The sequence below is a fragment of the Nannobrachium achirus genome, assembly GCF_963921795.1.
Source record: "Nannobrachium achirus genome assembly, chromosome: 23".
In the NCBI taxonomy this organism is placed as follows: Eukaryota; Metazoa; Chordata; class Actinopteri; order Myctophiformes; family Myctophidae; genus Nannobrachium; species Nannobrachium achirus.
The window spans coordinates 28,660,704-28,672,128 of NC_137830.1; the positions used below are offsets into that span (position 1 = coordinate 28,660,704).

Sequence of the window (11,425 nt, forward strand, 5' to 3'; positions counted from 1 at the left end):
TAACATTGGCATTGTGCCGAGTGCTGGAGGCGGACTAACACAGGTTCACGGATGTGTGCACGCACAAAAACACGAGCCATGAGAGCTCAGAACTAAGCACTGGGAAATTGTATAAATGGAGTGCAAATAACAACACTGCTGAACATAGGACCCCTGTTTATGGACTCTGTTGGCCTGTTATAGCGCCACCAAGAGGCAGATTTCTGCAAAACACTTAATTACTACTACAGATTTTGGGTTCACAGCATGTCTAGTCATGTGATCAAGATGGATCCGTCAGATTTTTGAGCGGTGGTCACAACGCTCCTATACGTGGCCGTGTGTGTGGGTATGTCTGTCTGTATGCGTCCGTAGCCTACAGTACCTTTTTTGACCACACATGTTAAGGGAGGGGCGCTGTTGCGCGCACACACACACACACACACACACACACACACACACACACACACACACACACACACACACACACACACACACACACACACACACACACACACACACACACACACACACACACACACACACACACACACACACACACACAGCTGTTGTGCAGCCTCCACGACCACCGCTCAGTTCACACAGGTGTGATTTTCATATTCCATCCTGATTGGTGAAGAATGACAAAGTTTGCAGGAGTGGCTCGTTTTGAACAAAATGCCATTACACAAATCAACATATTGTGTCCGTGCAATAACTCAACATTAATCCCTCAACTTCTATAGATTCCACTCTCATGTATAATGACTGAATTCCCAACACAGCACATTTTCTAGTATATGCATTTACCCCAGCTTCAGTCACTGACTCATCCCTAAATTTAAATACAATTATTTCACACTAGTCCATACCCGGGGATGGACCACACTCAGGAACACATGCCTTGCCCAGCTTGCAAATACTGAGTGCAAATACTAGGACTAGATCTCTGGACCGACAGTTACAACACACACACACATGCCGTGAGGCAGGTCGCCGCAGACCCTCCTCAGCGAATGTTGAGTGCGGACCCGACACCCGCTCTGTTGTATCAATGAGTAAACACGCTAACACTGTTAGCACCCAGAGCTGACAGCCCGTAGTCCTGTAGTCTACCTGGGGACTGGCCACTGGTGGGGACCGCGACAGAGTACATCCGAAAAGAAAAACCAAAACCAAAAAGGCTTAGCTATGATGACTAAAACTAAGATTAAATATAGTGAAATAAAAACTACACTAAAATGTTGTAGCGAATAGGATACAAAAACATATAAAAAAACTGGTAAAACCAGATCAAACGGGGTTCATAAATATGCGTCAGGGGACGGACAACATTAGGAGAGCCCTTAATTTACAATCAATAGCTGCGAAGAGAGATGTGTCATCAATGCTACTCAGCCTGGACGCCGAAAAAGCGTTCGACCACTTAGACCACGCCTTCTTAAAGCAGACCCTGAGTCATATGGGATTTAACGATACGTTTATTAGCTGGTTTAATACATTTTATAAAAAGCCCAAATCCAGGGTGAGAGTAAATGGGTGCTGTTCAGACTTTTTTCCTTTAGAGAGAGGATCGAGGCAAGGCGACAGCCTTTCGCCTTCGCTGTTCGTTTTAAGCATTGAATGTTTGGCAGAATTAATTAGGTCCAATCCTCTTATACAGGGAATATCTGATGAAGGAAATGAACAACACAAACTATCCCTTTTCGCAGATGACATATTATTATTTTTGGAAAAACCCCTGACGTCGGTCCCAGCTCTTCTACAAAACCTCAATGAATACAGTGCAGTATCAGGTTACAAGATCAATACAACTAAATCGGAGGCGATGATGATAGCAGGCGATTGGCCATCTCAATTAGATGACCTGGTGTCATTTAGGAGATCTAATCAGGGATTTAGATATTTGGGGGTGAATCTTACACCTAAACCTACACAGTTATATCAGGCAAATTTTGACAAATTAATTAAAGAAATAAAGAAGGACTTGAATAGATGGGACCTGCTGCCTCTGTCCCTCTTTGGAAGGATAGAGACAATCAGAATGAACATTCTGCCAAGACTTCTGTTTTTATTTCAATCTATCCCTATCTTAGTTCCCCAATTATTATTTAAATCATTAGAAAAATTAATATCACATTTTATTTGGCAAAACAAGAGACCAAGAATAAGGCTGAAAATACTCATGTCCGGAAAAGAGAAAGGAGGGCTAGGTTTGCCGAATATGAAAATGTACTACTGGGCAGCACATATGCGTGCCGTGGTGGCGTGGGCGTCTAGAGACGTAGAGACAGGATGGGTATCGATCGAACAAAATGCATTACCAGGTATAGCACTATCCACACTCCCATTTCTTAGTTTAGAGTCACGTAAAAAAATTAAAATAAATAATATATGGATTAAAAACACATTGAAAATTTGGGATGTTATTCAAAAACAATTAAAGAGAGTCGTGGCTCTATCAAGAGCCATGCCAATTGCATTGAACATAGAATTCATTCCAGCCATGTGGGATAGTGCTTATAAAAGATGGGCGGAGAAAGGATTAAAAACGATAAACCAGTTAATGAAGGGGAATATATTTAAATCTTTTTTACAACTCCAACAACAGTTCGATCTGCCATCAACAGATCTGTATAGATACATGCAAATTAGAGACTATATTACGAAACATAAAGATTGGGAAGCAATTAAAAAAGAACCAAATAATATAGAAACCCATCTTATCGAAATCTCTGAACGCCCTACGCCAACCAAAAAACAATTGTCGCATATATATAAAAAGTTAAGATTGGATATGTCTGACAATACCCTTCACATAAAGAGACAGTGGGAAATGGAGTTGATTACAACGATAGAAGATGATGTCTGGGAAAATATATGCTCGAAATGCCATGGCGGGCTACAGAGCCAACTATGGAGAGAATTTGACTGGAAGACTAAAATTAGATTCTTTAGATCTCCCATGGTGACATCGCACTATAGTGAAAACGCAAATAACAAATGTTGGAGAAATTGTGATATGATAGGAGATCATACTCATTTATTTTGGGGGTGCCCGAAAATAAAAGAATATTGGAATAACATAAAAAAAGAATTGGACAAAATCTTCAAAGTAAACATATCCATGGACCCACTGTCGGCAATACTTGACACTTCACATGAACAAAGGTTGAATAATGACAAGTGTTACATAATGCATATTCTGATGACGGTAGCAAGAAAAATCATAACAATGAATTGGAGGCAGACAAACCCACCAACAGTAGAACAATGGAAGCTAAAAGTCAAGCAGATATACAAGATGGAACATATGACAGCCCAGCTACAGTTAAAGCTTGATATATTTGAGAAAAAATGGGGCATAGTGTCCGAGTATATGGAAGCCGAAAATATGGTCTTGCAGATTTAAAAAAAAAAAAAAAAAAAAAAAAAAAAAAAAAGATCACCGGTAGAGGGAGCCAAAGAGCTCCCCAACCCTTTCCTCAAGGCAGAGGTATTTGTATGTGTGGGTTTATTTTTGTAATGTTTATTGTAATGGGTGTAATGTTTGTGAGAAAAAAAAAAAAAAAATGTGTTTGGTTTTGCTTTGTGTCATGTATGATAAAAAAACAACACAAATGTAATGATGCTGACTTTGCAATGTTAATTACATGAAACAAAATGCAAATAAAAAACAATCAAGTTCAAAAAAAAAAAAAATGTTGGGGGGACTAGTGGAGAAGAAATCCAGTTGAACTAAAAGACAAGTCACAGGGGTTGACACTAAGGTTTCAGAGGCACTCTCCCGCCGGGCAAGAACAGGTCATGTTCTACTTGCCCAAAGGTCAAGCCCACTTGCCCGAAAAGTAAATCATCCATTATAAGATTAATGAGTATGATTTTAATTACCGCTCAATTTAACACTTATTTCTTTACTTTCTGGGGCTGTGCAATAAAAAATGTCAATCCCTCAATACCTCCAAAGTTTTATTGGGCAGGTAGGGCCTTAGTGTCAATGCCTGAGTCATTTTATGTTTGGTTGCGCTCTTATATATATATTAAAAAAAAAACACCATCAAGGCACGCCATTTTTGTTGACAAAATAAACTGTAGATTTAGTCAACAAAAAAAAAGGAGATTAAAACTAGACTAGTGGTTGGGAGGCGCCCGCTGGCTTACTGGTCCAGGCGCATACCACTTGAGGCATTGCCACATAGGCATGGATGCCTGATTCCCGATCCGGATGACCTTTGCCGCGTGTCACTCCCCGTCTCTCCCCCATTTCCTGTCAGTCTACTGACAGGAAAAAAAAATATATAGACTAGTGTATGTCAATGACTGATATGAATGAACCCTAATTACTTCAATCATGTGGGGACCGACCCACAGGTTGAGAACCAAAGGTTCGGCATGTGTTTGTACACGGCCTTGTCTTGGACACATTTCTCTTGGCTCTCTCCAAACTATTTCTCACTAAGGTGGCAGTCGACTGAGGTAACGGCCATGGGCGGAGCTGGGTCTCAACTAGGTCAGTGGTCCATTGACCAAAATGATCAGGTGTGCATAAGACTTTGTTGTACACTTAATGTATGTAAAATAACTAAAATAGCCATGAATCTCCAATGACATAATAAACCAAAAAGTATATGAAGTTTCTGACCAAACTGTATCAGCTACAACTCTCCACCTGGCCTCATCAGTCCTCACACAGTTCTCTCCACTAACAAAATGTAAATACCTAAATACTGTAGGCTATCTTGGGTGCCTCAAGCAGTATTATCAAGCCCTGAAGTCCCTTATGAAGCATGTCATCCCTATAGCAGTGGTCCTCAACCTTTTCAGGCCGCGACCCCCAAAATAATCATATTTGAACAGGGCCCCCCCCCCCACCCTGATGGGCACTAAGAGTTAAGGCATTACATTTTGTATAACACGGTTCTGTTGTGAAAATAGCAGATCTACATGCTCACAACGCCTCACAACGCTATTTTCACAATTTCTGCCTCTAATATTTGACAGTTCGGCCGATGTTTCATTTGTCGTTTTAGAAGTATTAAAAAGTCCTTAAATTGTCACTTTAGAAACATGCAGATATCCTCTATACACTTAAACTTTATGCTGGTTTGTTTACTGTTGAGTGAGAAAACAATCTTGCACATTAGGTTAATCCTCTGGGGACCCCCCAAAATAATTTGGGGACCCCCCTGGGGGTCCCGACCCACAGGTTGAGAACCACTGCCCTATAGGATCACAGCAGGAACATCAGTAATAATAAAAGACAGGGCAGGAGTTTGGCTACAGAGCTAAGACCAAATGTCAAGTCAATTTAAGAGTTTTATAAGCTACAGATTCAAAAAGTAAATTAAAAAGGTATGCTTTGGAAAATGTTATGAAATAATATACATACACTACATGATTTGAACCCCATTAAATGTACCCTTTAAGTTTGTTTATGCCATAATGACATCCACAGGTTTTATAGCAATTGTTGAACAAGCATGTTCAAACACTTTACCTTATTTCAGACCTTTTTCCAAAGCATACCAGCTTCTCATGTAGACACTCTTCTGGTTCCCTGCAGTTTAACTAGTCATATTTGCATACTAACTAGCAAGTAATAACAAGAGTTGGATTTTAAAAACAAAGAAAGAAGGAACTGTGGCAGTGCTCCCTGGCTTCTTCTGTATTGCTGCTTCACACTTTCTTGTGGATTTCACCTGATGCATTGTTTGCATCATGGATTCTAACGTATGACGGCAGCTGTGCGGTTTCTTTGTATACATAATCTTCCGTCAAACGTATTTTAGACACCCTTGTTTTGTTTTTTCACCCACTCAGTTCTATTAAATTCTGCTGACGTCTCTTGTTTTTCCTTTAGACATGACACTTCTGTTCTGAGCGGGTAGTGCCAGTGGCGTTAATCCATACTGGTTTGTTGTGTTTTGAATGGAGAGAGGGGGGCACCGAGGAGGCAAGGGAGAGCTCTTATTGGAGCTCATACGGAAGAACGCAAATGTTAAACAATAATTCACTTTTGAGAGCGTAAAATGAATTACGGGTCTATTTGGTTTCAATTTACACTCTCAAGAGTTAATAAAGGTTCCATTTGGTTACCAACTTGAACTTACCATCATTTAGCATGCTGAACAGACATAACCAATCAATCCTTTTAGCAGGCAGAACAGACAACAAGCTATCTTTTAGCAAGCAGAACAGACATTACCAACTCATGTTTTTAGTAGGGGTGTAACGATATAGTAACTGAATCAAAAATCGATTTTAATTTGAAATGATCTACTATATAAAAATGCAAAAACAAAATCGTACCGTTTGGCTTCGTATCATATCGTTTTACAATGCAGATAATCGGTATCGAATCGTTTTGCGATAATCAATTAAATAATCAAATAATCAAAACTACGTATTTGTGCCTTGTATTTAGCAATTTTAAGAGGGAAATTTAAAAAGGTGTCTAATTACTTTTCCATTCCATTTAGCTACTCTTGGTCTATTGATAAATGTGTGTAATCTCTGTGTTAACATCAAGGTGTGGATTTGTCCATGTGTTGACATATAATGTCCATGTAGAATCAGTGTTTACTTATTTATATCCATAATAGATTTTTCCCTTAAAAAAACCTATTGACACATTTCACACAGATTTAATTTCTTTGCTAAATAGTTACTATATTGATTTTAAATCATTGAATCGAATCGTATCACCATTAATGAACCAATATCCATATCCATGTATCGTATGGTCAACCATGTATCGTGATGCATATTGCATTGCTATTAAATGTATCGTTACGCCCCTAGCTTTTAGCATGCAAAATAGACATTATCGATCAATCCTTTTAGCATGCAGAAGAAATATTGCCAATCAATCCTTTTAGCCTGCATAAAGACACCACCAATCAATCTTTTAGGCTAGCATGCGAACAGACATCACCATTCAATCTTTAAGCATGCAGAACAGACAAAGCCAATACATGTTATAGCATGCAGAACAGACATCATCAATCAATGTTATACATGCAAAACAGACATCACCAATCAATGTTATACATGCAAAACAGACATCTCCAATCAAGCATTTTAGCAGGCAGAACAGACATCAAACCAGAAAAAGACACAGCAAAAGCATCCCATAGCTTTGGTTTTAAACATAAACATGTTACCAAATGCAGTGTTATAACACTGTAGCTTATACAATGGCTTAATAGGCTGGCATGATATTCAAACTGATACAAACATCAACAAAATGCATTATTACACACCAAAAAGGTGACTGAATATAATCCATGGAGACCAAAATAAAAATTATCATCATAACCAAAGTTCCATTGATCTTTCTCTCCTTTCACTATAATCCACATATGGATTGTTTATTATTACTATTATCTTCTTATCTTCATTTTATTAGCTGATTGATTCTTCTTTGTGTCAGTAATGCTGTAAAAAAAAGCTAGAGCAATACATATGAGTTATAGTCTGACACCCACACGTGAGGTAGACTAACACGCAAATCTAGCACAGCAAACACTTCAAAGCTATGTGAGGCCATACACACTATAGTCCTCTCTGTGTACTTGCCTCCATCGACAACACGACTCAAGGACTCAGTGAAGTTGCAGAACAACCCATCCTGTCCCCACCACCAGACATGTCACCTGCACAGCGGCGAGGAAAACATCAGCCTGCTAATTCTCTGAAAGTCTGCCCTCGTCTTCATTTATGACTACTACTCCTCTCGTCCGCCCCGTCTCAACCTCAGACCCAGCCCCTCCGCTGCCAAACGCCCAGGAAGGGGGTCCCCCCACCACACACACACACACACACACACACAGCCGAGAGCAGCTCAGACAGACAGAAGAGCTAGAGACATAGGTGGGGGGAGTGAGAGAATACAAACAGTGCGTATGAACAGAAGAGGAAGTAGAAAGTAGAAGTAGAGAGGAGAGTGAGCCAAAGAGAACAGAGGAAGTCATCTCCCCCTTTGCAGTGAACTACTTCCTCTTTAGCACTGACCTTGGCAAAACTCATGTCGCACGTTGGCAAGCTGGTGTCTCCGTCGCTCTCTCCCTCTCCTCCGCACTTTGTGTCGGTCGGTCGGGGGCTGGAAGGAGTCAAAAGGTCAAAAGGTAAAGTTAGAGGTCAGGTGTGGCCCGCTTTTGTTGGGCTCTTAATTATTGTCCCCCTTTGGTTATTTTTCCAACTCTTGCTCTCTGTGCAGGTGAAGTGAATGACTCTGACAGCAGCAATGCACAGAGGGAGGGAGAGAGACGAAGTACAGCCTTGGCCCGTCTAAAAGGTGCATTGTGGGTATGCAAAGTACGGCCGTACAGATACTAATTAGTCTGTGTTGTGTAGGAGGGCTCCCATTTGACAGGCAAATGTGTCCAAGGTCACATGCAGGGGTGTGTTCCAGGTCTTTCAGGGTATACCATAGTTATGCCCTCCCACATGCACGGTACGCACTTTGAAACTCCCATGGCCAGCGGTCATTATCAACTCAATAGCCACACATAAGGCTACATGATCACCTGAAAGGATATTGAAGTTCACATGCCCCCAGCCCCTCCCTCCTGTGTATCAGATACACTTCCTCGGATGGTTACTGGACTGGACGGTATATGGTTTTGTTTCTTGGATGTATACTACGTTACTGCGTAGTACGTAGCATAACATGGTAGAACACACCACTGGTCACATGGAAGTGACACAGATGACTTGAATTGCAATTCCAACCTGGACAACAGCAAATCTGTCTGTTTCACATACTGTACATAATCATATCGTCTGGTAGTGCCTCCCAGCATGAGCACTGGTGAACTTTTATACCTGTACACAGTCAAATTCTCAATATTGATTCAACTTTCAAATTGTAGAAATGTAACCAAATGGACCTGTAAGGGCACATGTGGTTACATTTGTACAAATGAACTCATGTACTGTAAGTTACAAGTGGATAAATTAACATTTACTGTCATTTTATTTACCACAACCTAGTGTGGCAATGGGTTATCGTTATCATATGATGAAGAACTAAAAGTTATTCCAACGGGTAGTTTGACCGTGTTATAGAAAAATCACACCCGTGTGAACTGAGCGGTGGTTTACCCCCCCCTCCCCCTTCCCCCCCCTCCCTCTTCCCCCCCCTGTGTGTGTGTGTGTGTGTGTGTGTGTGTGTGTGTGTGTGTGTGTGTGTGTGTGTGTGTGTGTGTTGCAGTTGATGCACAGGCCAGGCTAGACTCAACAGCACCTCTCTGGTCACCCAGGGTACTCAGGCTACATACACCAGAGGCTACAGACACACAGACACACACGCACAGATACACACACAGCCACGCTATGGAGACGGTGTGACCACCGCTCAAAAATAATACAGATAATACTTGATTGACAGCACTATTTTAGTTGACTATAATCTACATAATGTACTAAGCAGGTCAGTATTCTGGACCGATATGATTTAGTCACCCTGTACTTTCCTAGAATGCCAACACACCTAACACTGTAAGACAGCTGAAGGATTGCCAGGTTGTGTTTTGCATTGTGGGATGGGCCATTGATAGAATCACAAGAAACCATTATGGCTGATGTGCAACATGCAGTCATTTGACATTTAATTTGTAATTTACCCACTTCTACCATACATGTATATTCTTTGAACGGCTTTCCCTCAGGGGCCTATACTTTGTCCCCTCCGTTATCCCCTCTACAACAATTCTCTTCATTTAAAATAGCAGATCTACAAGCTCAAGCATAACGCAATGTGAGGTTGTAGATCTGCCATTTCCTCTGAATGTTCACCATTATAATTATGACCTATATCAGTGGTTCCCAAACATTTTAGCCCGTGACCCAAAAGAGAAATTAGACGTTTGCCCGGGACCCACACTAGTCAAACTAGCAGATCTACATGCTCACAACGCGTTGCTTTGCGTAAATTGAATTTCTTTGATTTTTCTTTCATTTATTCGTTTTTTTCTGAAAATGTTTTTAAATAATAATTCTAAACTAGAAATACTGTTCCTACGAAACAGTGTGGGCTCGCATATAACACCATGTATGGGCACAAAGATCTACCCTTTGGCTGCACCTCATTGGCTAAGGGCCCTGCCTTTGTACTGTCGAGGAGAACTTGACTGATAGATGTCTTACGTCATTTTGAGGAGAACTTGATAGATAAATAATGAAGATAACATACATGTAATAAATGTAGTCACATCTGTAATTAAAGTGTTCTATATGATGATGAGAGCTTTACATAGCGAACAGGATGAGGAAAGCCACCATCAAACAGAATAAGCCAGAATGCAGATGCATGAGGTTAAGCCAATAAGCCAGGTACGGTACCTCTCACTCGTGGCGCAACTAGACTGTACCACGTCAGTTGGTCTGGGAGGGGTGCTGTCAGCTGTTAGGGCTTGGTCTTGCTCAGATGTGTTGGACAGGTTCTGCACTGAGCCACCAGGAACAGAATGGTCAGCTGCAAGGCCCTTTACATCTGTCCAGAGAATAAAAAGCAAACTGATGGGTGAAACAAGTCTTCTTCAGGATATTATATCACTAGTAAGACGTCTCAGGGCGACATGCCAATTCTTGGCCATCTGGCCAGGGATGTATATCGGACCAGGTACCCATATATGGAGATCCATGTACTGTATATCGTTGTTGTCGGGTGAAAACCCTGTGTGTCCAAAACCGTTTGTTTTGCATTTATCATTTTAAATTTTTAATTTAAACTAGTGAAGTAGATCTGTTGTTTTCACTACAGGGCTTTATTTTACGAAAGAATGTACAAATTTGAAACTTGGAGATACAAGGTTTCCGCTCGACAACGACAATATATTACATCCCTTTTATGCCATGGGCTTAATATTGATGACATCAGGGATCTCCATACATGGGCACAAAATGGATTCTGTTAGAGTGGTTCCCATGACATCACAACATACAATATATTTTATGCCCATACATGGAGATCCCCATCTGAACCAGCCATGCAGATATAGGCCATGTCTTGGCCATCTGGCCAGTCATATATATCGATGACATCAGGGATCTTCATATATGGGCATAAAAGGGATTCTGGGGAATACCCATATGCCTTTTTACATAGGTGATGTCACCTGTGATGTCACAGTGATGTGTCAGGGGAACCACAGTGTCAGGCGTGACCTTCAGAGATACACGGATACGTGGACAAGATGTGCCGGGCATCACAGTGACATCAGAGCCTGATGTCAGAGAGCAGCAAACCCATAGACTGTAAAAATATGTACACGTCTACACGCGGACAAGCTGTGACGTTTCTCATAGTAAACTTGTGACCTACGGTTGCAATTACTACAACTATAGGCACCGGCCTACTCGGGATGCCCCACCCAGTTATGCAATACCTGTTGTAGGCGTGGTCAGAGTACCCGTGGTACCCCTTTGTCTTTCTGTGTCCCTT

The 11,425-nt window shown here is 41.1% G+C and overlaps 1 protein-coding gene across 1 annotated transcript in view; it reads right to left on the reverse strand.

The window, feature by feature from the left end:
- The window catches only part of lrmp (lymphoid-restricted membrane protein), a gene marked incomplete at its 5' end in the record, with an annotated part of 69,947 nt that overhangs the window by 15,388 nt on the left and 43,134 nt on the right, over positions 1-11,425 (reverse strand). The window lies entirely within an intron of this gene.